Raw genomic sequence first — 27,547 nt, forward strand, 5'->3', positions numbered from 1 at the left:
TCTCCTAATATTTTTGGACACTAAGGGCAATTTATCATGGCCAGTCCACCTAACCTGCACGTCTTTGGACTGTGGGAGGAAACCGGAGCACCCGGAGGAAACCTACACACACAAGGGGAGAACGTGCAGACTCCACACAGGCAGTGACCCAAGCCAGGAATCGAATCTGGGATCCTGGCACAAGAAGCCAAAGTGCTAGCCACTTGTGTTACCGTGCTGCCCAAGACTGTCCTGTAGATAGCATGAAGGGTTAGCTTACTTGATGAATACATCCTGATCAAGGTGGATCCCAATTCTGGGGAGATTAATCATGCCCTGAGTGGTCACACAATTAATGCTACAATGGTGCCAACACCACAGATGCCTCCTATACCTGCTTGGATTGCCAGCATTGCAGACACCTCATATTCCAGGGAGCTGAAGATGAAACTCTTCCATCTGACTGTGTGGACGGCTTTTGGCGGTGAATGCGGTGCCTCATTTACACTGGCGGTTTGCCAACCCCCGCCAGTGCTGCTCTCATCACTGCCAAGGAGCTGTCGAGGTTTCTGAAGTAACCATGCTGCGCAACACTTCACTTGAATTCATGGATGATCTGATGAAGCTGATTAAAGTAAAACTGAACAGCGCTGGTGATTAATGTCTTTACGATTCGAGTTGAATTTTATAGAATCATAGAACTCCTACAGTGCAGAAGGAGGTAATTCGGCCCATCGAGTCTGCACCAACCCTCTGAAAGAGCACCTTATCTAGGCCCACCTCCCCACCGTATCCTCATAACTTTAAATGTGATGATGAGGCTGCGAACCTCATTGCCATTCAGCTTTTGAACTTTGATAGCTGTCGGCTGGGCTTCCCAGTGTCAGGGAACCTGGAAGCTCCCTCAGCTCTGGCGTCTGATGGATACAGGATGGTTCTGGGACCCCAGTGACTGCCTGAGGTGCCTCTGCGATCAGGGCCCTCCCCAATAGCCTTCCCTCGCTGAGGCCTCCAATCTCCGCCCATACCCCGCCCTTTTCAGGATTTGATCAACCCTCCTTTTGTGGGGTCAGCGGCTCCCTTCATTGGCCTACTTTGGATCACCTGCTGTTGTCAGTCCCTCCTGATTGCCCTCCTGCTCAGGTGAACTCCCCCCACACCACAACCCCACTTGCTTGACCCTGTTCCCAGCTTTCTTGCTCAACCCGGCCTTCAATAGCCGACTCCCCGCCCGACTGGAGGCCCCAGTCCCTCAATCGTTCAGGGCCTCTGGCTGAGGGACCAATCAGTGGGGGTCAGAGACAGACGGTGGAATTAGAAACCCCCCAGTGTGGGGCAGATGCCAAATTGTGGACTCTCCTTAACTTTCTGACTGGCCTCTGAAATGTACACTGAAAAAAAGACATTTGGCCTTTTGGACCATGTACCCTTCTTGTAATGTCATGAAAGTTTTGCTCTGAGGGCAACAACAACAACTTGCGTTGATACAGCAGCTTCAACATGGTGAGCATCTCAAAGCCCTTCATGGGAGCATTAGCAAACACTGAACCACGTACTGATATTGGGGCAGATGATTTTGTCAAAGAGGTAGAGTTTTAAGGAGTGTCTTCAAGGAAGAGAGATAAATGGAAAAGCTAAAGAAGAGAATTGGGCCTGGACAGCTGAAGGCATGGCCACCAATTGTGGACGAGGGTTTGGGAGGGGGAGGGGGTGGTCAGAATATGCCGTGGGTAGTGATTCCATTCACAAAGTCTTTTTGTTTAAATGTGAAGTACCCAGTTCTTTTTTTCCAATTAAGGGGCAGTTTACCGTGGCCAATCCATCTACCCTGCACTAGAATCATAGAAAATAGAAGCAGGAGGGGGCCATTCGGCCCTTCGAGCCTGCTCCGCCATTCATTCTGATCATGGCTGAACGTTAAGTTCAACACCCTGATCCCACCTTCCCCCCCCCCCCCATATCTCTTGATCCCTTTAGTCCCAAGAGCTATATCTAAATCCTTCTTTAGGAGCTGTTTAGCACAGGGCTAAATCGCTGGCTTTGAAAGCAGACCAAGGCAGGCCAGCAGCACGGTTCAATTCCCGTACCAGCCTCCCCGAACAGGCGCCGGAATGTGGCGACTAGGGGCTTTTCACAGTAACTTCATTTGAAGCCTACTTGTGACAATTGGCGATTTTCATTTTCAAATCGCACATCTTTGGGTTGTGGAGGTGAGACCCACCCAGACATGGGGAGAATGTGCAAACTCCGCACGGACAGTGACCAGGGTACCATCCGCTGCTTTATTGCTTTGTTATCTTTGCCACGTTCCGTTTATGTCACAAGACCTCTTACGCATTATTTAGCCCTGTGCAAAGTGCGAAGGTCAGGTTCACACCTGCTGCTTACGATGTCAGGAATTCATGTCTGTTGCGCATTACAGAGGCCAGCAATCTGCTCCCAAAGCTTTTTTAAAATAAATTTAGTGTACCCAATTCATTTTTTCCAATTAAGGGGCAATTTAGCGTGGCCAACCCACCTAGCCTGCACATCTTTGGGCTGTGGGGGCGAAACCCACGCAAACACGGGGAGAATGTGCAAACTCCACACGGACAGTGACCCAGAGCCGGGATCGAACCTGGGACCTCGGCGCCGTGAGGCTGCAGGGCTAACCCACTGCGCCACCGTGCTGCCCCTCCTGCTACCAGAGTTGTAAGGAATATCTTCAAGAGTAAGGGCAGGATTGAAACGTCTACACCTTTATCTGTATCCAAATTGAGCTATCTATCTATCTGTCTAAGGCTCTCGTCAAATGCTGGCGCCAATAAACTCAAAACTTGAGGCATTCCAGCAATGCCTGTTGTGGGTGACATATTCGAGCTTAAAAGGGAGATTAGAATATTTTTTTCCTCCATGTTAAAAGTTGTCCGAAGGTTGCATATCGAGTATGGCATGAATCGCCGGGGATGCCCATTACAGCAGCAGCATTTATGAATGTGGCAATTGGTACACACAGGAAGACCAAGGTCCCATTTAGTCTGCCTTCTCACACCCAGGTAGCCGCATGGTACAACCATGTTGGATGCTGTTGGTTAATTGGAGTGATAATCTCTATCAATTCACCTGCGGCAGAGTCGAGCATGACGTGCGGGAAAATTCCAGCGGTGGGGAGCTTTGGGAATAATGAGGATTTTACTGCCCATCTGGGGGCAGAATGGCTATGGAGGCGTGAGGCCATAAAATTGGGCAATGAGGGCCCAGTGGTTAGCACTGCTGCCTACGGCGCTGAGGACCCGGGTTCGATCCCCGACCCGGGTCACTGTCTTTGTGGAGTTGGCACTTTCTCCCCCTATCTGCGTGGGTTTCACCCCCAACAACCCAAAGATGTGCAAAGTCGGTGGATTGGCCATGTGGATTGGGTGATGCAGGTGTTCCATTTTGAGCACCCACTGGAAGCTCACCCAAGAAGTGCTCCCCCTCTGGGTTTCCTGTCCACCACCCCTCCTGATGACCCCAGCCCTCGCCCACCCTCCACCTTCTCTAAGAGCCCTACCACCCTGGCCCTATCAAGTCTCTGGGCTTGCTTTGAAGTCCAGGCTCCACAGGCTGCTGTTCATCAGCGACCGCGCAGAGTCCCAAAAATGGCCGCTACTCCCATGCTGCGGCAAGGGAGCTGGCAGCCATTTCGTTGACTGGCAGCTCTCCGAGGCATGGCCTCCTCTGCAGTCGGGGTGAAGGCCTACTTCAAGCCAGTTAGTGGCCCAGCGACCATTACGTGGCTGCGCGGACAAGCCTGCCAAGTGCAGGAGGGCTCACCACCCCCTCCCCCCCCCCAACGTTTACATCGGGGAGTGGCGACCCCACCCCCAGCACAAAATACAACCCCAAGAGTCCAAAAGTCACCTGCTCCTCCAATTCCGTCTTTGGCTGACTGCCTGTTTTTCCATTGGAGCTAAGAAGGACTTTGGACAGTTCTTTCTCGGTGAAAGGATGCATTGAGCTGAAACTGTTGCTGTAAGCGTGTTGATTAGCTATCAAATAAAGCAACGTAGGAGGACTTAATTTCAATTTGAATAAGCAGATCATTCAAATTCAGAAACTTTGGATTTAGAATAGATTTGGCAGCTTTTAAAGTTTGTATTTGTCTTTGCAAAGGACGGCATTAGGTCATTTGGCCAGGTTCCTTTTTGGTGAAATCACAGTGTGTACAAATGAACCATATCGCAGATTCTCAGACTATCTGCAAATAGATTTCAATGGGTTCGGCTCCGTGACGTAGCAGTGGAGCAGCACTGAGGACAGTCAGCTGATTCCTTACTTTCAGATTGCAAGAATTTGATAGAATTCTGATCCTTGGTATATAAAAGACTCAAAGAAACCTCAAAGGGAAAGATTCCACCCTGTCTGAAAGTGAATTAATCATTTAGCAAACTGGGGGCATGCAGGTGGGTCGGGGGAGTGAGGGAGGAGCTTATACTTTCACAAAACAGTGGGCAGCACGGTGGCGCAGTGGGTTAGCCCTGCTGCCTCACGGCGCCGAGGTCCCAGGTTCGATCCCGGCTCCGGCTCACTGTCCGTGTGGAGGTTGCCCATTCTCCCCGTGTTTGCGTGGGTTTCGCCCCCCCCCCCCCCCCACACAACCCAAAAATGTGCAAGCTAGGTGGATTGGCCACGCTAAATTGCCCCTTAATTGGAAAAAATGTATTGGGTACTCTAAATTTATAAAAAATAAATAAAAATACTTGCACAAAATTAATTGAGCAATGGGAAACATTTCAATGAAAAAAAATCTTTCACCTCATAACTTCTCGACTGAAGCATCTCCGACTGAGCGTGGAGCAACGGTGCCAACCACTGTGCTACCGTGTCGCCCGTATATCAGGCTTTTCACAACCACTAAATGCCTCAATGCATCTTGCGGCCTATGAAGTACTTTTTGAAATGTAGTCATTGTTACAATACAGGAAACATGGCTGCTAATTTGTGACCCATACTGACCAGTTAATCTGTTTTTGTCATGTTGACTGAGGGATAGATATTTTCCAGAACACTGGGGTTAACTCCCACCTGCTTCTTGAAATTGTGCTGCGGGAGACTTCCGGTTGCGGCGATGCGGAGCTAAGCCGCACATTTTGGCGGCTCCCGCTAGAACGGACTTTTGGGCTCTCCAGAGGAGCCCCACGGAAATTTTTCAACGACTTCCCGTGTGGGAAGGTGAGAGCAAGGTCCCCCTTCCATAGTGTATGGAGTGGACCGGGAAAAAAAGCGGCTTTGGAGCAGCGAAAGAAACGGGGGAGAAAAAACAAGATGGCCGAGGGCAGAGATCGAGCAGCATGGGGGCCGGAGCAGCAGGAGTTTATCAGGCGCTGCGTGGAGGAGCTTAAAAAAGAGGTGCTGGCGTCACTGCTGACGGTGATCGAGGGGCTGAAGGAGACTCAGAAGGCCCAAGGGGTAGAGATCCGAGAGGTGCGGGAAAAAGCCAACGAGGACGAGATCTTGGGCCTGGCGATGAAGATGGAGGTGCACGAGGCGCTGCACAAGAGGTGGGCCGAAAGATTCGAGGACCTGGAGAACAGGTCGAGGAGGAAGAATCTTCGGATTCTGGGTCTCCCTGAAGGGGTGGAGGGGGCCGATGCCGGGGCGTATGTGAGCACGATGCTCCATTCGCTGATGGGTGTGGAGGCCTCTCCGAGTCCCCTGGAGCTAGATGGGGCTCACTGGGTCCTGGCGAGGAGACCCAAAGCCAACGAGCCGCCAAGGGCGATAGTGGTGAGGTTTCATCGTTTCGTGGACAGAGAGTGTGTCCTGAGATGGGCCAAGAAGGAGCGGAGCAGTAGATGGGAGAATGCGGTGATCCAAATCTACCAGGACTGGAGCGAGGAGGTGGCAAAGAAGAGAGCTGGTTTTAATCGGGCCAAGGCGGTGCTGCATAGGAAGAGGGTGAGATTCGGAATGCTGCAGCCAGCGCGACTGTGGGTCACATTTCAGGATCAACACCACTACTTTGAAACCTGTAGAGGTTTGGACCTTTATCCAAACTGAAAAACTGGACTCAAACTGAGGGTCTGTGGTTGTGGGGGGGATGTCGATTGTATATAGGGTTTTAACTATGTGTAAGGAATGTTCCACGGGTGGGGCAATGGAGGGGGATGGGGGAAGAGATTTGATGGGGAGACTGGGGGGAATGTGGGCGCCGGTGCTGGAGAGAGGGGAGGCCCGTGGATGGGGGAATTGGGAATTTTCTTTTGTCTCCCATGTACACAAAGCCTACTCCCGGATAGATTTTTTTGTTCCGAGCAGGGCGCTGATCCCGAAAGTGGAGGGAACGGAGTATTCGGCTATAGCCATCTCAGACCACGCCCCGCACTGGGTGGAACTGGAGTTGGGAGAGGAGAGCGACCAACGCCCGCTGTGGCGTTTGGATGTGGGATTACTGGCAGGTGAGGAGGTGTGCGGGAGGGTACGGGGGTGCATTGAAAGGTATTTGGAGGCCAACGACAATGAGGAGGTGCAGGTAGGGGTAGTATGGGAGGCGCTGAAGGCGGTGGTCAGGGGAGAGTTAATCTCCATCAGGGCTCACAGGGAGAAGAGAGAGGGCAGGGAAAGGGAGAGGTTAGTGGGGGAGATTTTAAGGGTGGACAGGAGATATGCAGAGGCTCCTGATGAGGGACTACTCAGGGAGCGGCGAAGTCTCCAGACGGAGTTCGACCTGTTGACCACAGGGAAGGCAGAGGCACAGTGGAGGAAAGCACAGGGGGCGACGTATGAGCATGGGGAGAAGGCGAGCCGGGTGCTGGCACATCAGCTCCGTAAGAGGATGGCAGCGAGGGAAATAGGTGGAGTCAAGGAAGGAAGGGGAGCTACGGTTCGGAGTGCGGTGAAATTAAATGAGGCATTTAAGGCCTTCTATGAGGAGCTGTACAGATCCCAGCCCCCAGCGGGGGAAGAGGGGATGCGACGATTTTTGGACCAACTGAGGTTCCCGAGGGTGGAGGAGCAGGAGGTGGCTGGTTTGGGGGCGCCAATTGGGTTGGAGGAGCTGATTAAAGGACTGGGGAGCATGCAGGCGGGCAAGGCCCCGGGACCAGATGGGTTCCCGGTTGAGTTCTACAGGAAGTACGTAGACCTGTTGGCCCCGTTGCTGGTGAGGACTTTCAATGAGGCAAGGGAGGGGGGGACCCTGCCCCCGACAATATCTGAGGCGATGATCTCTTTGACCCTGAAGCGGACCCACTGCAATGTGGGTTGTATAGGCCGATTTCGCTCCTTAACGTGGATGCTAAGTTGCTGGCAAAAGTGCTGGCTACGAGGATTGAGGACTGTGTCCCGGGGGTGATTCACGAGGACCAGACGGGATTTGTAAAGGGCAGGCAGCTAAACACCTATGTGCGGAGGCTCCTAAACGTGATAATGATGCCATCGGTGGAGGGAGAGGCGGAGATAGTGGCAGCTATGGACGCGGAGAAGGCCTTTGACCGAGTAGAGTGGGAGTATCTCTGGGAAGTGTTGCGGAGGTTTGGGTTTGGGGAGGGGTTTATCAGTTGGGTTAAGCTCCTATATAGAGCTCCGGTAGCGAGTGTGGTTACGAATTGGTGGAGGTCGGAGTATTTTCGGCTGTATCGAGGGACGAGGCAGGGGTGCCCCCTGTCCCCCCTGTTGTTTGCATTAGCAATTGAACCTTTGGCCATGGCATTAAGGGAGTCCAGGAAATGGAGGGGGGTGGTCCGAGGGGGAGAGGAACATCGAGTGTCGCTGTACGCAGGCGACCTGTTGCTGTATGTGGCGGATCCAGTGGAGGGGATGGTGGAGGTCATGCAGATCCTAAGGGAGTTTGGGGACTTCTCGGGCTATAAGCTCAATGTAGGGAAAAGTGAGCTCTTCGTGGTGCATCCAGGGGACCAGGGAAGAGGGGTAGACGACCTACCGCTGAGGAGGGCGGAAAGGAGCTTTCGGTACTTGGGGATCCAAGTAGCTAGGAGTTGGGGGGCCCTGCATAAGCTTAATTTGACGCAGCTGGTGGAGCAGATGGAGGAGGAATTCAAACGATGGGACATGTTGCCACTCTCGCTAGTGGGCAGAGTACAGTCGATAAAAATGATGGTCCTCCCGAGGTTTCTTTTTGTGTTCCATTGCCTTCCCATTATGGTCACCAAGGCCTTTTTTAAGAGGGTAGGTCGGAGCATTATGGGTTTTGTGTGGGCAAATAAGACCCCGAGGGTAAGGAGGGGGTTCCTGGAGCGTAGTAGAGATAGAGGAGGGCTGGCGTTGCCGAATCTGGGGGGGCTACTATTGGGCAGCCAACGTGGCGATGATCCGTAAGTGGGTGATGGAGGGAGAGGGGGCGGCGTGGAAGAGGTTGGAGATGGCGTCCTGCAAAGGAACGAACCGCTGCTGCTCTCGCCGACAAGGTACACCACGAGTCCGGTGGTGGCGGCAACGCTGAAGATCTTGGGGCAGTGGAGACGGCACAGGGGTGCAATGGGAGCCTCGGTGTGGTCCCCGATCAGAGATAACCATCGGTTTGTCCCAGGAAGGATGGACGGGGGGTTTCAGAGCTGGCATCGGGCAGGGATTAGAAGAATGGGGGACCTGTTCATCGATGGGACGTTTGCGAGCTTAGGGGCGCTGGAGGAGCAGTTTGGGCTACCCCCGGGAAACGCTTTCAGGTACATGCAAGTGAGGGCGTTTGTGAGGCGGCAGGTGAGGGAATTCCCGTTGCTCCCGGCACAGGAGATTCAGGACAGGGTGATTTTGGGTGTATGGGTCGGAGAGGGCAAGGTGTCGGCGATATATCAGGAGATGAAAGAAGAGGAGGAGGCTCTGGTAGAGGAGCTGAAGGGCAAATGGGAGGAGGAGTTGGGGGAGGAGATTGAAGAGGCTCTGTGGGCTGATGCCCTAAGTAGGGTTAATTCCTCTTCCTCGTGTGCCAGGCTCAGCCTGATACAGTTTAATGTTATTCACAGAGCGCATATGACAGGGGCGAGGCTGAGGAGGTTCTTTGGGGTGGAGGACAGATGTGGGAGGTGCTCAGGAAGCCCGGCTAATCACGCCCATATGTTCTGGTCGTGCCCGGCACTGGATGGGTTCTGGCGTGGTGTTGCGAGGACTATGTCTAAGGTGGTGAAAGTCCAGGTCAAGCCAAGTTGGGGGCTAGCACTATTTGGAGTGGCGGACGAGCCGGGAGTGCAGGAGGCGAAAGAGGCCGGTATCCTGGCCTTTGTGTCCCTGGTAGCTCGGCGGAGGATCTTGCTAGTGTGGAAAGACGCGAAGCCCCCCAGTGTGGAAACCTGGATAAATGACATGGCAGGATTCATCAAGCTGGAGAGGATAAAGTTTGCCTTGAGAGGGTCTGCGCAGGGGTTCTTCAAGCGGTGGCAACCGTTCCTAGACTATCTCGCAGAGCGTTAGATAGAGGTCGGTCAGCAGCAGCAGCAACCCAGGGGGGGGGGGGGGGGGGAGGGGAGGGGAGGGGGAGGGCGTTTCTTTCAGGGGGGGAGTAGAAGGGTGGGCGGGGAAAGGGGTTTTTCCTTGGGGCACTTGAGAAAGGAAAAACAAACATGTGGGAAAGTCAATATGTGCAGGAGGAACCCATTGTACAAAGTTCTGTATTATGTTCAATTGATGTGTTGATGTCTTGCTCTGCGACTGTTCTTTTCTTTTTTGTTACGGGAGGGGGGGTTTGAATGGTTGAAAATTTTTGTTGAAAAATTCTGAATAAACATATTAAAAAAAAGAAATTGTGCTGCGGGATTTTGCGCCCAAGCAGGCAGTTGGGGTCTTGGTGTAAAGTTTCAGGCAAAGGGCTGCACCTCTGGCAATGCGGCACTCCCGCATGCGGTGCTGCACTGGGGGATAAGGTTTGATTTTGGTGCTCAAGCCCTGAAGTTAAACCTGAACCTCGAACCTTGCAGAACAGAGACAAGAGCCAAGAGAGCCATGCCTGATGTTCTAATCATTTCGTAGGATCTTTAGCACAGAACCAGGCGCGGAATGCTCCGCATCTTGGGGGGCCGATCCCCAACCTTAAGGGGCTAGGCCCGCGCCGTACGAACTTCCCCCCCCGCCAGCTGGCGGAAAAGGCCTTTGGTGCCCCGCCAGCTGGCGCGGAAATGACATCTCCGGGCGGCGCATGCGCGGGAGCGTTAGCGGCCGCTGATGGCATTCCCACGCATGCGCAGTTGAGGGAGTCTCTTCCGCCTCCGCCATGGTGGAGACCGTGGCGAAGGCGGAAGGGAAAGAGTGCCCCCACGGCACAGGCCCGCCCGCGGATCGGTGGGCCCCGATCGCGGGCCAGGCCACCGTGGGGGCACCCCCCGGGGCCAGATCGCCACGCGCCCCCCTCCCCCCCAGGATCCCAGAGCCCGCACGCGCCGCCTTGTCCCGACGGTAAGGTAGGTGGTTTAATCTACGCCGGCGGGACAGGCATTTTAGCGGCGGGACTTTGGCCCATCCGGGCAGGAGAATCGTGGGGGGTGGAGGGGGTGGGGGCCGCCAACCGGCGCGGCGTGACTCCCGCCCCCGCCGAATATCCGGTGCCGGAGAATTCGGCAACCGGCGGGGGCGGGATTCACGCCAGCCCCCGGCGATTCTCCGACCCGGCGGGGGGTCGGAGAATCTCGCCCCAGATCTTTCTGCCTATGATAACAGGTGTCACGACCAGACCCAGGTGGGGCTCCCCAAAAGTCATTGATCAGGGCGTGACTCGATTTGTTACCATCTGCTTTGGATACCCCCTAATTGCCCCAAACCCGGGGGGGGGGGGGGGGGGGGGGGGCGGTGGGGATGACTGTCTGAGTATCCTTACTCAACCCGCTCTCTGCTTGTAGCAACAAAGGTTTAATCTTAACAAGATTCTCTTTCCCTTGCGTACCTTTCCCAGACACAATGGGCGGGATTCTCCGCCGATGGGAGTCTCCGTTCCGCCAGCAGTGCCCCCCCCCCCGTGAGTTTCCCAGCAGCGTGTGGTGGCCTCAATGGGGAATCCCATTGGAAGGTGATGGGAATGGAGAATCCCGCTGCTGGTGAAGATGCGCCAACGAGGAACACACGGCTGATGGACCAGAGAATCCTGCCCAATAGATATGTTTAAAAAGCAGCCAATTCAACCATGCTGTCCTGAGTTAAAATAGAGTAAGTTTATTCACTACTAAAAAAAGAGCGGAAAAATTGTAAAACACAGTCATCGGCATATATACGGATTAAAAATAAATATAAGTAAAAGGTTAGACAGAAGTGCTTGAGTTGCCAGCACTAGATGATGACACATCGTGGTTGCTGTGATTCAGTATAGTTGGCTTCAGCTGATGAATAGTTGATTCTACGGTTCAGGTGTCCTGTATGTCGATCGAGAGATTTCAGTTCTTTTTCCAGTCGTGACCCTTTACAGGCCCAGCCTTGGTCACTGGTAATGCCTTCTGTATTTGCCGTAGCCCCAGCTGTTGTTCCTCAGCACGCACGCACAGACCCACCGGCAGACGGACTGAGAGAGAGAAAGGGAATCACAGAAGAATGCCATCGGGCGGGCCAGCAACAGGCATTTAATGCCCAGATGTGTCTTCCAAGGTGCTGGGTATGCACTAGTCTGTCTCGGCCATTATAGCCACCGACCTTGAGATCAGGTAGTCCTTATGTCGCTTTGTCTTCTGGAGATGTTAATCAGTCTTAGAACGTGTTTACAAGTAAAAAGGAACAGAGGAATAGGAGTAGGCCATTCCGCCCCTTGAGCCTCTCCTGCCATTCAGTGAGATCTTGGTTGATATTTGGCCTATCTCCATGTACCTTTCTTTGGCCCATATTCCTTAATAATTTTGCTCAACAAAAGTCTATGGCCGGGATTCTCCGAGCCCGCGGCGGGTCAGAGAATTGGCGGGGGGGGTGCGAGAATCCCACCACTCCGCTCCGACGCCGGGAAAATCGGCGGCAATGGCGCCCGCGTGGTCGCCGTGGCGCCGGTCGGGGGCCGTTGAAAGCGGCCCCCTCGGCGATTCTCAGCGCTCGACGGGCCGAGTGTCGCTGAGTCCCGCCAGCATATGGTCCCACCCGGCGGAATCTCGGCGTTCTGGCTGCGGGTGCTGTCCTGGTGGTGGGGCGGGGGGATCCGACTCCGGGGGGAGGGGGGGGGGGCCTCCACGGTGGCCAAGCCCGCGATCGGGGGCTACCGATGGGCGGGCGCGCTAATTCAGGGGGGGCCCGTGTTCCTCCGTGCCGGACCCCTGTAGGGCTCCGCCATGTTGCGCGGAGACGGCTGCCGCGCACATGCTCGGACCCGCGCTGTTGGCCGCACGGAGGCGCGGACCCGTGCCGGCCATGCAGGGTGGAGCAGTGCAAAGCACTCCGGCGCCCTTCTAGCCCCCTGGAATACGGAGAATAACTGGGCCAGGAGGCCCGTTGACTCCGGCGTACACCACTCCGGTGTTTACGCCGGCGTCAACACTTGGCCGGGATTTCAGCTCATCTTTAGGTTTTTAGACTCATCTTAGAAGTCCACGTATAGGATCAAGCAAACCGTACATTGCCAAGAAGATGCGCGAGAGTTTAAAACACGCCCACACAAAGCTGACTACGCATGGTGAACGACAAAGAGGGCGGGTCCGCCTGCGAAACAAATGGTTACGGGTAAAAGTCGTAAGTTTTGCCAACTCGTCAAATAACTATGCTTCAAGGGAGGGAATTTGGTGTTAGTGAAGAACTGGTGCAAGAGTGGGAACAGGGACGAATCCGTCCGGAAGGTGATGCCCAGGACCAAATGTGTGATGAGAACAGGGACCAGCAACTGGCCTGATCTTGCGAAGCACGTCTCCGAGCGAATCCTCGAAAATCACCAGAATGTTACCTCGTCACCAGAACTGCGATGCGCACTTAGGTGGGTCAAATCAAACACTCGTGTCCAGCAAAGAGCTCTGTGCTTAACGGGTTGGTGTCGCTACTTTATTGAATGTAAACGTCTGGTGTTGCAGTCGGAGAGCAAGATCGGCCAGAGACTACCAAAGGACCCCATTGTCAAAATGACCAGTTTCCACGATTCACCGTTAAACAGCGACAAAAGTCATGAGTATCCATCATGTCACATCGACAGCATGGATGAAGCGGCCATGAAATTGGATATGACCAACAACCCATGATGCCACAGCCTAAGTGAGCCAGAATGAATTCAATGAACTCTGCATTAGGCGCGGAAGACCACAAATTTGACGCTTTTTAGAACGATAGGATTGTGATTGAAAATCTCCGCGCATAATTATTTCATGAAACAAAATGTGACACATTGATTCAATTTGAATTACCTGTGTTTTCTTCACATTTCAAATTGGCGACCACCAAAATTTTATACTCGGCCTGTAAGTCGACCCCCATTTTCTTTTCGGAAGGACTTTTCGAAGCTTCAAATGTTGGCTTATCTGCTGCGATCTACGGTTTTCAGGTTGGCCAACAGAAATCCTGAAGTAGAGTAACATGAACTCAAAAAATGTTAACCCTGTTTCTTTCTGCTCCCACACCTGCTGGGTTTTCTCTCATTTTCTGTCCTTATTGGCCAAAACAACTTTCTCTTTATGTTTTGCATTTTGTCAAATTTATATTTGGATAGCTGGCCAATAGCAAGGCCAGCGTGGTGGTCATTGTAAATAGCTCGAGTTCTTATCCACTGCCAGCTCATGAATGTAAAGTTATTCTTACATCTTAGTTGATGGAGTTGAGCGCGAGAGTTCTTGCAGGCCTACTGACCAGAGCCTGTGACTACATCTTTATAAACAACGTTCCATCCTAAAGGTTTACTCGCTGACTTCTTTACATATTGATATCAAAGCATAATCACAAATATTGACAAGGGAACATTGCAAAGGAACTCCATGCATACACAAGAGCTGGGATTTTTGGCCCACTGGAAATCAAGGCGTCTTGACTGCATCCCTCGTGGGACTATGATGGGACTGGAAAATCCTAGCCAAGATCTTTAATAATAGAACGCGCGATTTTCCGCTTGCACCTCGCGGCGGCATGATTTGCGGTGACAGAGGTGGCCTTCCATTGGTCGATCCCACCGCTGTCAATGGGGTTTCCCGTTCTATGCACTCCTTGCCACCGGGAAACCCGTGGTGGGGGTCTGCCATCGGTGGTGCCGGAAGATCCAGCCGGCGACAACGGCTGGAAAACCCCGGCCATAATCACAGATGAAACTCAATGAAATTTATTCTTATGGTGCAGAAATGTACTTTGATGGCTGGCCTTGCACTTCCTGGGCGAAAATTACCGGCTGTTCGCGCCGGTGGGATGTTCCGGTCCTGCCGATGGCACACGGGTTTCCTGGCGACCAGGGTGCAGTCAATGAACCATCCCGTTGACTGCCCGCCTCCACTGCCAAAATATCCGTGGTGGGTTGCCCAGTAAATCTCACCCCCTATTGCTGAAGTTCCAATAAAATATGAATGGGCATCTGTGAACAAGAGTTGGCTCCAGCCTGTTAGCTCTGAACCTGCCTCTAGGGTCCCCTCCTTTGTAATGGAGGCTAAGTTTGTGAAGTGCATACATTTCAGCATCGCCGAGAGTCGCTTCTTGCAGATTGATCTGCAACGTAAGGGCTTAAAATGTTTCCTGTTGTCAGAGGCTTGAGCTCAAGTCTAACCTGATGTCTTCAACAAATCAGGAGGGCCGGCACACTATATTGGTGGGCTTCTCAACCAGAGTGACACCCTCTTCTGATGAGGGCGGTGGGAGCAGCTACGATAGTGGCATTTAAGGGGCGTACAGACAAATATATGAATAGGGTGAGATGGAAGGATACGGACTCCGTAAGTGTATACGGTTTTAGTTTAGGCAGGCACCATGGTCGGCGCAGACTTGGAGGGCCAATGGGCCTGTTCCTGTGCTGTATTGTCCTTTGAATGTTTTGACTTTCCCTACCATTAGACCTGTGTGATCTGTACTTGCACCACTGTGCCACACGTCAGTGTGGAAGCACACTCTGGAGGGCATTGCAAGAATCCATTTGAAATTCCTGTTTTTGGCCTGGACATCAACATTTATGAGCCCAAGTAAGTCGGATGACAGCAACGGGTTTGACAGTATTGAGCAGGGTTGCTAAACACCAGTGCTGAAAGGGCTGCGGCAGCACAGGGGAGCTTCTTACTATTATAATTCACTTAAAATACCTTGAGAATGGTTAATGTGTGAAACGCATGATTGACATTCCGCTTACCCAGTGAGGTTTGTGTAAATGCAGCGTTCACATTACGAGATAATCCTTTCTGCTTGTCGTTTTAGGGATTTGCATTTTGCGTAATCCAGGCCGGTACAAAGGGTACATTGATGCTTTTTTTTTCATGGGGAGGTGGTGGCATAGTCACTGGGACAGTCCTCCAGAGTGCAGAGTAATATTCTGGGAATGTGGGTTCAAATCCCACTGCAGCATCTGGTAACATTTTTAATTTGAATGCATAAACCTGGAGTATGAAGCTAGTCTCGGTGATGGTAATCACGCCAGCTGATATTGGTTGTTGCAATAACTCATCTGGTTCAATAATGATCTTAAGGGAAGGAAATCTGCCATTCTTACCTGGTCCGGCCCATATGTGACCGCAATGCGGTTGACTTTAAACTGCCCTCTGAAACGGCTCAGCAAGCCCGTCAGTTCTAGAGCAAGCAGGGTTGGGCAACAGATGCCAGCCTTGTTAGCGATGCCCACACCCTATGAAAGTTATTAAACTGAAGCCATGTCTGTCTGTTCAGCTGAATATAAAAAGTCTCATTGCACTACTTGAAGAGGGGCAGGGTGTTCATCTGGTGTCAATGGGTATGGGGAGAGTGCGGGAGCATGGTGATTAGATAGAGGATGAGCAATGAGCAGAGTGAATGGCGGAACAAGCTCTAAGGGTCGCATGGCTTGTTCCTGCTCCAAGTTTCTATGGTCTCCCTTCTGCCCTCATCAAGTTTCTGATAACGCTAAGCAAAGTGAGCAGAGGCTTGTTCTGTTTATCATTTCCGGTTCTGGATCTACCCGGCCCCCTGGCAGGAATCTTCTCCGATCTTTGAGACTTAGAACAGCGCATCAGACCTCATTTTTCAGCTTTTAACCACAAAACAAATTTATTGAGCCAAACATCGAGAATTAAACATATCAAAGTGACATTATGCTGCTGTGATGTGTGCGTCATATGTTGTAGAACAGGCATTTAAGAAAGCTATTCCTGTGACACCCTCCAATGGGGGCAAGAGAGTTTCGACTTCACCGATCAGTTTGGATTCTATTAACAAGTATCACGGGTGAGGTGGATTGGCCATGTTAAACTGCCCCTGAGTGTCCAAATATTAGGAGGGGTTACGGGGATTGAGGGGGAAGTAGGCCTAGGTCGGGTGCTGTTTCGGAGGCCGGTGCAGGCTCGATGGGCCGAATGGCCCCCTTCAGCACTGTAGGAATTCTATGATATTCAATGATGTTTACAACATAGCACCAGTGTAAGGTCCAGTGAGTCTCCTAACTTGGTGCACCTGGCGAGGTTATGAAATGTTATTACGGCCATCCCCGTCATCTCTTAATAAACACCTTTGACCACTCATATTGGAAACAAAGCTTCCGTCCTCGAGCATTCTTGCTCCAGTAAGAGGTTCAAAGTTCATCCTCTGCACCGTGTGATTCTGCAGACATGGAAGAGGTATATTCCTTTGTTTACTTACAAAGGAACGGAAAAAGGAGGTAGAGAGGGACAGAAATCGCAACCTGAAAAGTGTACTAAATGTGTCCACACAGACTGTGTCAATGATTGAAGAGTTTTCTTGAATCCTTTTCTCTCTGTATTGAAGTGACTTGGGAAGAGGATTTGACCACCAGCATTCCTTAACTTTTGGCATTGAAACTGAATTGCTCGTGACCTTTTCATTTGGTTCATCGAAAGAATGATTTGCAGCCGGCCACTCGCGAAGGTTTCCCTTGTGAGGGAGAAAGTCCGAACCCAGAGGTTTCGATAGTACTATCTGGAGAGACTAGGGGGGCCAGAATGACAAACTCTGACAAGTAGAACAGCAAGACAGGGTCTTGTACTCGCTGTGCCTCTCGTACGAAATGTTTGTGAGTCTCTGTTGCTTAATCATTCCCCCCGTCTGCCGAATGAATGCGTCTTGGAACCTTTGTCCGAGTGCACAGGCACCACAGACTGTGCCGAGTCCACCCTTGTGAAGATTTACAAACCTTGAAGCTAGTGCGTTGTTTGATGTCCGTCATGCTTGAAAAACTGAGCCATGTTTTGAGTAAACGTCTTTGAATTTGTCATCCTCCGCCTGTGTAACAACCAGAAAAAGTTGAAAGGGGATAGGTAGAGAATAATTTCAATCATTCCTTTCAAGTCCTCAGATGTCCCCAAAGTACTCCACAGCCAAAAGAGTAATTGTCATAATATCTCCACTCATGTATATAACGAGGTGCAGACAGGCAGTGATTGACACACAGGATAACCAATGAACACACATGACACAGAACAACCAATCACCAGACAGGACACCACCACTATAAAGCCCACAGGGCATTAAGACTCTCGCTCTCTCACAGGACATAGATAGTTAGAGTGCACAAGCCAGTGAGCACCATCTCCATGTGGTAGAGAGCTAGTCTGGTCAAGCCAGTAGGAGGTTATCAGTTAGATTAATAGAGTGTCAACCCACAGCAGACTATGTACAGCAATCAGCAAGTTTAATAAAACAGTGTTGGACCATCTCCTGTGTCAGAAGCCTGTTTCTAGTTTCACTGCATCCAGTTGCAGTCAACTTTGAACCAACTCACTTAACACATCAGTAATTACTGTCGAAATGCAGGCAAATGCGACAGGCAATGTGCGCACAGCAAGGTTACCACCAGACCAGTTGTTTTGGTGGTCACAGTTACAGGGGCACCAGCTCTTCACTGAGCACAGCAGTGCCGTGCAAAATTTCTCTGCCCAACCGAGACGGTAGATGCAGATTTGTTTTACCATCGCATCTGAAAGACAGTTCCCCAACAGTGCAGCAGGCTTGCTTTTAATAATAATAACCTTTTTAAAAAAAAAAAAATATTTTATTGAAACATTTTGGTCAACCATCGTACATTGTGTATCCTTTACACAATAATATAAAAGTATAAATAACAATGACCTGTTATATAAACAAAGAATAAATAATATATAACAAAAACGAAAACTAAAACTAAATGGCAACTGCCTTGTCTCAGATAAACACTCTCCAAAAATATGATTTAACAGTCCAATGTACAATTATTTATAGCAATGACCTATACATATATATTAACAACCCTGAGAGTCCTTCTGGTCCCCCCCCCCCCCCCCCCCCCCCAGGCTGCTGATGCTGCCTTCTTCTTTTCCATTCCCTCTATCTTTCTGTGAGGTATTCGACGAACGGTTGCCACCGCCTGGTGAACCCTTGAGCCGATGCCCTTAGGACAAACTTAATCCGTTCCAGCTTTATAAATCCTGCCATGTCATTTATCCAGGTCTCCACCCCCGGGGGCTTGGCTTCCTTCCACATCAACAGTATCCTGCACCGGGCTACCAGGGACGCAAAGGCCAAAACATCAGCCTCTTTCGCCTCCTGCACTCCCGGCTCTTCTGCAACCCCGAATATAGCCAACCCCCAGCTTGGTTCGACCTGGACCCCCACCACCTTCGAAAGCACCTTTGTCACCCCCACCCAGAACCCCTGTAGTGCCGGACATGACCAGAACATGTGGGTGTGATTCGCTGGGCTTCTCGAGCATCTCGCACACCTATCCTCTACCCCAAAAAATTTACTGAGCCATGCTCCAGTCATATGCGCCCTGTGTAACACCTTAAATTGAATCAGGCTTAGCCTGGCACACGAGGACGATGAGTTTACCCTACTTAGGGCATCCGCCCACAGCCCCTCCTCAATCTCCTCCCCCAGCTCTTCTTCCCATTTCCCTTTCAACTCATCTACCATAATCTCCCCCTCGTCCCTCATTTCCCGATATATATCTGACACCTTACCGTCCCCCACCCATGTCTTTGAGATCACTCTGTCCTGCACCTCATGCATCGGGAGCTGCGGGAATTCCCTCACCTGTTGCCTCGCAAAAGCCCTCAGTTGCATATATCGGAATGCATTCCCTTGGGGCAACCCATATTTCTCGGTCAGCGCTCCCAGACTTGCGAACTTCCCATCCACAAACAGATCTTTCAGTTGCTTTACTCCTGCTCTTTGCCATATTCCAAATCCCCCATCCATTCTCCCCGGGGCAAACCTATGGTTATTTCTTATCGGGGACCCCACCAAGGCTCCCGTCTTTCCCCTATGCCGTCTCCACTGTCCCCAAATTCTCAAAGTCGCCACCACCACCGGGCTTGTGGTGTATTTCTTCGGTGAGAACGGCAATGGGGCCGTCACCATAGCTTGTAGGCTAGTCCCCCTACAGGACGCCCTCTCCAATCTCTTCCACGCCGCTCCCTCCTCTTCTCCCATCCACTTACTCACCATTGAGATATTGGCGGCCCAGTAGTACTCACTTAGGCTCGGTAGTGCCAGCCCCCCCCTATCCCTACTACGCTGTAAGAATCCCTTCCTCACTCTCGGGGTCTTCCCAGCCCACACAAAACTCATGATACTCTTCTCAATCCTTTTGAAAAAAGCCTTCGTGATCACCACTGGGAGGCACTGAAACACAAAGAGGAATCTCGGGAGGACTACCATTTTAACCGCCTGCACCCTCCCTGCCAGTGACAGGGATACCATGTCCCATCTCTTGAAGTCCTCCTCCATTTGTTCCACCAATCGCGTTAAATTTAACCTATGCAATGTACCCCAATTCTTGGCTATCTGGATCCCCAAGTAACGAAAGTCCCTTGTTACCTTCCTCAGCGGAAAGTCCTCTATTACTCTGCTCTGCTCCCCTGGATGCACCACAAACAACTCACTTTTCCCCATATTTAGTTTATATCCTGAGAATTCTCCAAACTCCCGAAGTGTCCGCATTATCTCTGGCATCCCCTCCGCCGGGTCCGCTACATATAACAACAAATCATCCGCATACAGAGATACCCGGTGTTCTTCTCCTCCTCTAAGTACTCCCCTCCACTTCTTGGAACCCCTCAATGCTATTGCCAGGGGCTCATTCGCCAGTGCAAACAATAATGGGGACAGAGGGCATCCCTGCCTTGTCCCTCTATGGAGCCGAAAGTATGCAGATCCCCGTCCATTCGTGACCACACTCGCCACTGGGGCCCTATACAACAGCTGCACCCATCCAACATACTCATCTCCAAAACCAAATCTCCTCAGCACCTCCCACAGATAATCCCACTCCACTCTATCAAATGCTTTCTCGGCATCCATCGCCACCACTATCTCCGCTTCCCCCTCTGGTGGGGGCATCATCATTACCCCTAGCAGCCTCCGTATATTCGTATTCAGCTGTCTCCCCTTCAAACCCAGTTTGGTCCTCATGGACCACCCTCGGGACACAATCCTCTATCCTCATTGCCATTACCTTGGCCAGAATCTTAGCGTCTACATTTAGGAGGGAAATAGGTCTATAGGACCCGCATTGCAGCGGGTCCTTTTCCTTCTTTAGGAGAAGCGATATCGTTGCCTCAGACATAGTCGGGGGCAGCTGTCCCCTTTCCTTTGCCTCATTAAAGGTCCTCATCAGTAGCGGGGCGAGCAAGTCCACATATTTCCTGTAAAATTCAACTGGGAATCCATCCGGTCCCGGAGCCTTCCCCGCCTGCATGCTCCTAATTCCTTTCACTACTTCCTCTATTTCAATCTGTGCTCCCAGTCCCACCCTTTCCTGCTCCTCCACCTTGGGAAATTCCAGCCGGTCCAGAAAGCCCATGATTCTCTCCCTCCCATCCGGGGGTTGAGCTTCGTATAATTTTTTATAAAATGCCTTGAACACTCCATTCACTCTCTCCGCTCCCCGCTCCATCTCTCCTTCCTCATCCCTCACTCCCCCTATTTCCCTCGCTGCTTCCCTTTTCCTCAATTGGTGGGCCAGCAACCTGCTCGCCTTCTCCCCATATTCGTACTGTACACCCTGTGCCTTCCTCCACTGTGCCTCTGCAGTACCCGTTGTCAGCAAGTCGAATTCTACGTGTAGCCTTTGCCTTTCCCTGTACAGTCCCTCCTCCGGTGCCTCCGCATATTGCCTGTCCACCCTCAGAAGTTCTTGCAGCAACCGCTCCCGTTCCCTACTCTCCTGCTTTCCTTTATGTGCCCTTATTGATATCAGCTCCCCTCTAACCACTGCCTTCAGCGCCTCCCAGACCACTCCCACCTGGACCTCCCCATTATCATTGAGTTCCAAGTACTTTTCAATGCACCCCCTCACCCTTAGACACACCCCCTCATCTGCCATTAGTCCCATGTCCATTCTCCAGGGTGGGCGCCCTTCTGTTTCCTCCCCTATCTCCAAGTCCACCCAATGTGGAGCGTGATCCGAAATGGCTATGGCCGTATACTCCGTTCCCCTCACCTTCGGGATCAACGCCCTTCCCAAAACAAAAAAGTCTATTCGTGAATAGACTTTGTGGACACAGGAGAAAAACGAAAACTCCTTACTCCTAGGTCTGCTAAATCTCCACGGGTCAACTCCTCCCATCTGCTCCATAAAATCTTTAAGCACCTTGGCTGCTGCCGGCCTCCTTCCAGTCCTGGACCTCGACCTGTCCAGCCCTGGTTCCAACACCATTACCAACTTTCCCACCTCTAGGTCCGGGATGCGTCCTAGCATACGCCTCATAAAATTGGCATCATCCCAGTTCGGGGCATATACGTTGACCAAAACCACCGTCTCCCCCTGTAGTTTGCCATTCACCATCACGTATCTGCCCCCGCTATCCGCCACTATAGTCTTTGCCTCAAACATTACCCGCTTCCCCACTAATATAGCCACCCCCCTGTTTTTCGCATCTAGCCCCGAATGGAACACCTGCCCCACCCAACCTTTGCGTAGTCTCACCTGGTCTATCAGTTTCAAGTGCGTTTCCTGTAACATAACCACGTCTGCCTTAAGTTTCTTAAGGTGTGCGAGTACTCGTGCCCTCTTTATCGGCCCGTTCAGCCCTCTCACATTCCACGTGATCAGCCGGGTTGGGGGGCTTTTTACCCCCCCCCCCCTTGCCGATTAGCCATCCCCTTTTTCCAGCTCCTCACCCGGTTCCCATGCAGCTGTGTCCCCCCCAGGCGGTGCCCCCCCGCCCATCCCACCCCATGCCAGCTCCCCCCTCTCCCCAGCAGTAGCAGCCCAATAATTCCCCCCTCCCACCCCCCCCGTTAGATCCCCCACTAGCGTAGTTACACCCCCCATGTTGCTCCCAGAAGTCAGCAAACTCTGGCCGACCTCGGCTTCCCCCCGTGACCTCGGCTCGCACCGTGCGACTCCCCCTCCTTCCTGCTTCCCTATTCCCGCCATGATTATCATAGCGCGGGAACCGAGCCCGCGCTTCCCCCTTGGCCCCGCCCCCAATGGCCAACGCCCCATCTCCTCCACCTCCTTTCCTCCCCCCACCTACTCCTGTGGAAGAGAGAAAAGTTACCACATCGCAGGATTAATAACATAAAACTCCTCTTTCCCCCCTTTTTACCCCCCTCTTCGCCCCCCATACTCGCCCCACCACTTTGTTTCAAACGTTCTTTTTTTTAAATAACCCGCTCATTCCAAGTTTTCTTCCACGATAAAAGTCCACGCCTCATCCGCCGTCTCAAAGTAGTGGTGCCTCCCTTGATATGTGATCCACAGTCTTGCCGGTTGCAGCATTCCGAATTTTATCTTCTTTTTGTGAAGCACCGCCTTGGCCCGATTGAAGCTCGCCCTCCTTCTCGCCACCTCCGCACTCCAGTCTTGGTATACGCGGATCACCGCGTTCTCCCACTTACTGCTCCGAGTTTTCTTTCCCCATCTAAGGACCATCTCTCTATCCTTAAAACGGAGGAATCTCACCACTATGGCTCTAGGAATTTCTCCTGCTCTCGGTCCTCGCGCCATCACTCGGAATGCTCCCTCCACCTCCAGCGGACCCGCCGGGGCCTCCGCTCCCATTAACGAGTGCAGCATCGTGCTCACATATGCCCCGACGTCCGCTCCCTCCGCACCTTCAGGAAGACTGTGGTGTTGGGCGTTCTGACACACAGATGAGCCAACACGGTTGTATATGGTACAACGCTATTTTATTTAAACTTTCTATGTACAGTTTTGTGTTGATACTCTGCACGTGGGGATTCCCTGTTTGTGATCTTGTAACAGGTCTTGTCCGTGTCTTTGTCCCCAGACCTACTGTCCACTAGGTGTCGTGCTCGTGCTTTTATGTGGTTGGTGTCCTTGTGTGTGATTGGTTGTGGTGTTGTGTGCTCTGATTTGTCTGTTGGTGTGTCCATCATGATGTGTGTGTTTGAAGATCATGACATCCCCCTTTATACAAAGATATGTGCCTACGTGGTAATAAATATGATCGTGTCGTGAGTGCATCTAAGAGTGTGTGTGTGTCGTGTACAGCATGTGCATATGACGTAACTATTTACATGGGGCGATGTCGGGTGCGTCACATGAACAAGGTTGTACCATAACAGAACATGAATGTGAACGAGAAAAAAAACTTGAACAGTGGTCCAGTCAGACGATATCTGGAACGATAAACAACAACAGGTTATCATATAAAATTGTGTAACTTGTTAGACATATGAACGATGTTATAAGTCCAGTCTAATGGGCTTGCGACGAGTTCGGGTTGACCGTCAGGGTGGCACACCACTCATCGGCTGGATTGATGGCATTGACCTTGTTGACATCGATGACGGAAACGCGGAAGGCATCCTGGTCATCTGCATCACTTAACTGGAAGTCTTGATGCGTGGGCTGGACGGTCCTGACTTGTCTGCGAGATTGTCGGGGATGTGCAGGATCCATGGGTTGAGCCGAACGACAGTGGGCAGCATAGTGGCCCATCTTGCCACATCTGAGGCACTGTCGGTTTTTAGCAGGACATTGCCCTTTTAAGTGTACAGCTCCACAATTGCCGCACGTCATGACGTCACGGCGTTCGTTGCGCCACTGCGCATGCGCAGTGCGATCTTGCGGTGGGCGCGCCTGCGCAGTGCGTCCCTCGATGTGGCCGTTATTTTTGGCGCGCACCAGCACGGGAGACCGCGAAAAGCGCGGGAAGCGGCCGCTGTCGTCCGGGCCGTGGGTCGGGAAGTAATCGACGGCCTGGATGCGTTCGGCGTCGTGGGCGGCCTGGCTTGCCGATTCGACGGCTGGGGACCCCCTCCGTGCCAACTCGGACACCTGAAATCGGGCAATAACCAAGAATCCTTAGGTTGTTCCTCCTCGCGTTGTTCTCCAGCGCCTCCAGCCTTTCCACACATCGTTTATGGTGTGCCTCGTGCATCTCCGTCTTCACCACCAGGCCCTGTATGTCGACCTCATTCTCGGCAGCCTTTGCCTTCACGACCCGAAGCTCCTGCTCCTGGGTCTTTTGCTCCTCCTTTAGCCCTTCGATCGCCTGTAATATCGGGGCCAACAGCTCCTTCTTCATTTCCTTTTTGAGTTCTTCCACGCAGCGTTTCAAAAACACGTGTTGTTCAGGGCCCCATGTTAAACTGCCACCTTCCGACGCCATCTTGGTTTTTGCTTGCCTTCCTTGCCGCTGCTCTAAAGGATCCACCGCAATCCGGCCACCTTCCTCTCCTTTTTTCATCCGTATCCAGGGGGGATTCCCTTCTGGTTCACCGCACAGTACTTTTAGCCGTTAAAATTGCCGTTGGGGCTCTTATTAAGAGCCCAAAAGTCCGTTCCACCGGGAGCTGCCGAAACGTGCGACTCAGCTGGTCATCGCCGCACCCGGAAGCCTCAATAATAATAAACTTTAATAGTATTTATAATTGCTTATTGTCACAAGTAGGCTTCAAATGAAGTTACTGTGAAAAGCCCCTAGTCGCCACATTCCGGCGCCTGTTCGGGGAGGCTGGTACGGGAATTGAACCGTGCTGCTGGCCTGCCTTGGTCTGCTTTCAAAGCCAGCGATTTAGCCCTGTGCTAAACAGCACCTGATACTAAACAGTATCACAAGTAGGCTTACATTAACACTGCAATGAATCCCCTAGTCGCCACAGACCTGTTCGGGTACACTGAGGGAGAATTCAGAATGTCCGATTCACCTAACAAGCACGTCGTTCGGGACCTGCGGGAGGAAACCGGAGCACCCGGAGGAAACCCACGCAGACACGGGGAGAACGTGCAGATTCCGCACCGTCAGTGACCCAAGCGGGAATCGAACCTGGGACCCTGGCGCTGTGACACAACAGTGCTAGCCACTGTGCTACCGTGCGGCCGCATTCGCCTTTGGATTCTTAGCATCGTTCCTGAATGCAGAGCCTTCTGAATCGGAGGCGAAAGGGTGCGAAGGGTGAGCCGGGACTGTCACGAGGAACCACTTACGTAGAGCAAAATAATGGGGCTCGGACAGGTGGCTTGACAACCCTCCAGGATTGGCCTGGAGTCTCCAGGAATTGAGGAATAATCTCCCAGGACACAGTTGTGCACAGTGTGTGAGGAAAGCCACCGGGTCACTAAAAAGCAATTTTTTTTGTCATTTTCTTCCAAGGTTTCTCTTTACCACAAACAAAAATGTTGAAAGTGGGGGACGAGAGGCTGTTTGACTGACAAGTCCGCCATAGAACATAGAACATTACAGCGCAGTACAGGCCCTTCGGCCCTCGATGTTGCGCCGACCTGTGAAACCACTCTAAAGCCCATCTACACTATTCCCTTATCGTCCATATGTCTATCCAATGACCATTTGAATGTCCTTCGTGTTGGCGAGTCCACTACTGTTGCAGGCAGGGCATTCCACGCCCTTACTACTCTCTGAGTAAAGAACCTACCTCTGACATCTGTCTTATATCTATCTCCCCTCAATTTAAAGCTCTGTCCCCTTGTGCTAGATATCACCATCCGAGGAAGAAGGCTCTCACTGTCCACCCTATCCAATCCTCTGATTATCTTGTATGCCTCAATTAAGTCACCTCTTAACCTTCTTCTCTCTAACGAAAACAGCCTTAAGTCCCTCAGCCTTTCCTCATAAGATCTTCCCTCCATACCAGGCAACATCCTGGTAAATCTCCTCTGCACCCTTTCCAATGCTTCCACATCCTTCCTATAATGCAGCGACCAGAACTGCACGCAATACTCCAAATGCGGCCGCACCAGAGTTTTGTACAGCTGCAACATGACCTCATGGATCCGAAACTCAATCCCTCTGCCAATAAAGCTAACACACCGTACGCCTTCTTAACAACCCTATGAACCTGAGTGGCAACTTTCAGGGATCTATGTACATGGACACCGAGATCTCTCTGCTCATCCACACTACCAAGAATCTTACCATTAGCCCAGTACTCTGTATTCCTGTTACTCCTTCCAAAATGAATCACCTCACACTTTTCTGCATTAAACTCCATTTGCCACCTCTCAGCTCAGCTCTGCAGCTTATCTATGTCCCTCTGTAATCTGCAACATCCTTCCGCACTGTCCACAACTCCACCGACTTTAGTGTCATCTGCAAATTTATTCACCCATCCTTCTACGCCCTCCTCCAGATCATTTATAAAAATGACAAACAGCAGTGGCCCCAAAACAGATCCTTGTGGTACACCACGAGTAACTGTACTCCAGTCTGAACATTTCCCATCAACCACCACCCTTTGAATTTCATCCAGCTAGCCAATTTCTGATCCAAACTGCTAAATCACCCTGAATCCCATGCCTCCGTATTTTCTGCAGTAGCCTACCGTGGGGAACCTTATCAAATGCTTTACTGAAATCCATATACACCACATCAACTGCTTTACCCTCATCCACCTGTTTGGTCACCTTCTCAAAGAACTCAATAAGGTTTGTGAGGCACGACCTACCCTTCACAAAACCGTGTTGACTATCCCTAATCAAATTATTCCTTTCTAAATGATTATAAATCCTATCTCTTATAAACCTTTCCAAGACTTTGCCCACAACAGAAGTTGTAGGTTGTGGCACACCATAGTGAGAGTGACCACAATCATACATAGGATTACATAGAATGTCCAACACAGAAGCAGGCCATTCGGCCCAACCAGTATAGGCCAGTATTTACACATCACTTGATCTCCCTCCCATCCAGGTAGTCAATCCGCCAGGATTGGCCTGAAATCTCCAGGAATTGAAGATCAATCTCCTGGACATTGCTGAGGGCGACCCGGAGAAAAATCACCGGGACATTAGCCTGGGCAGCACGGTAGCATTGTGGTTAGCACAATTGCTTCACAGCTCCAGGGTCCCAGCTTCGATTCCCGGCTTGGGTCACTGTCTGTGCGGAGTCTGCACGTTCTCCCCGTGTCTGCATGGGTTTCCTCCGGGTGCTCCGGTTTCCTCCCATAGTCCAAAGATGTGCAGGTTAGGTGGATTGGGCATGCTAAATTACCCCTTAGTGTCCAAAATTGCCCTTAGTGTTGGGTAGGGTTACTGGATTATGGGGATAGGGTGGAGGTGTTGACCTTGGGTAGGGTGCTCTTTCCAAGAGCCGGTGCAGACTCGATGGGCCGAATGGCCTCCTTCTGCACTGTA

General features: G+C 51.7%; 1 protein-coding gene across 4 annotated transcripts in view; it reads left to right on the forward strand.

The window, feature by feature from the left end:
* The window catches only part of ptpn20 (protein tyrosine phosphatase non-receptor type 20), a 402,784-nt gene that overhangs the window by 10,223 nt on the left and 365,014 nt on the right, over nucleotides 1–27,547 (forward strand). The window contains exon 1 of one of the 4 annotated variants that reach the window (XM_072491745.1): nucleotides 6,267–6,398. The exons of the other annotated variants lie outside the window; for them this stretch is intronic. The gene's annotated coding sequence lies outside the window, so the exon portion shown is untranslated. Of the gene's footprint in view, nucleotides 1–6,266; nucleotides 6,399–27,547 lie in introns of those variants that run through there. 4 annotated transcript variants of the gene reach the window in all.

Source organism: Scyliorhinus torazame, chromosome 28 (assembly GCF_047496885.1).
Source record: "Scyliorhinus torazame isolate Kashiwa2021f chromosome 28, sScyTor2.1, whole genome shotgun sequence".
Lineage (NCBI taxonomy): Eukaryota > Metazoa > Chordata > Chondrichthyes > Carcharhiniformes > Scyliorhinidae > Scyliorhinus > Scyliorhinus torazame.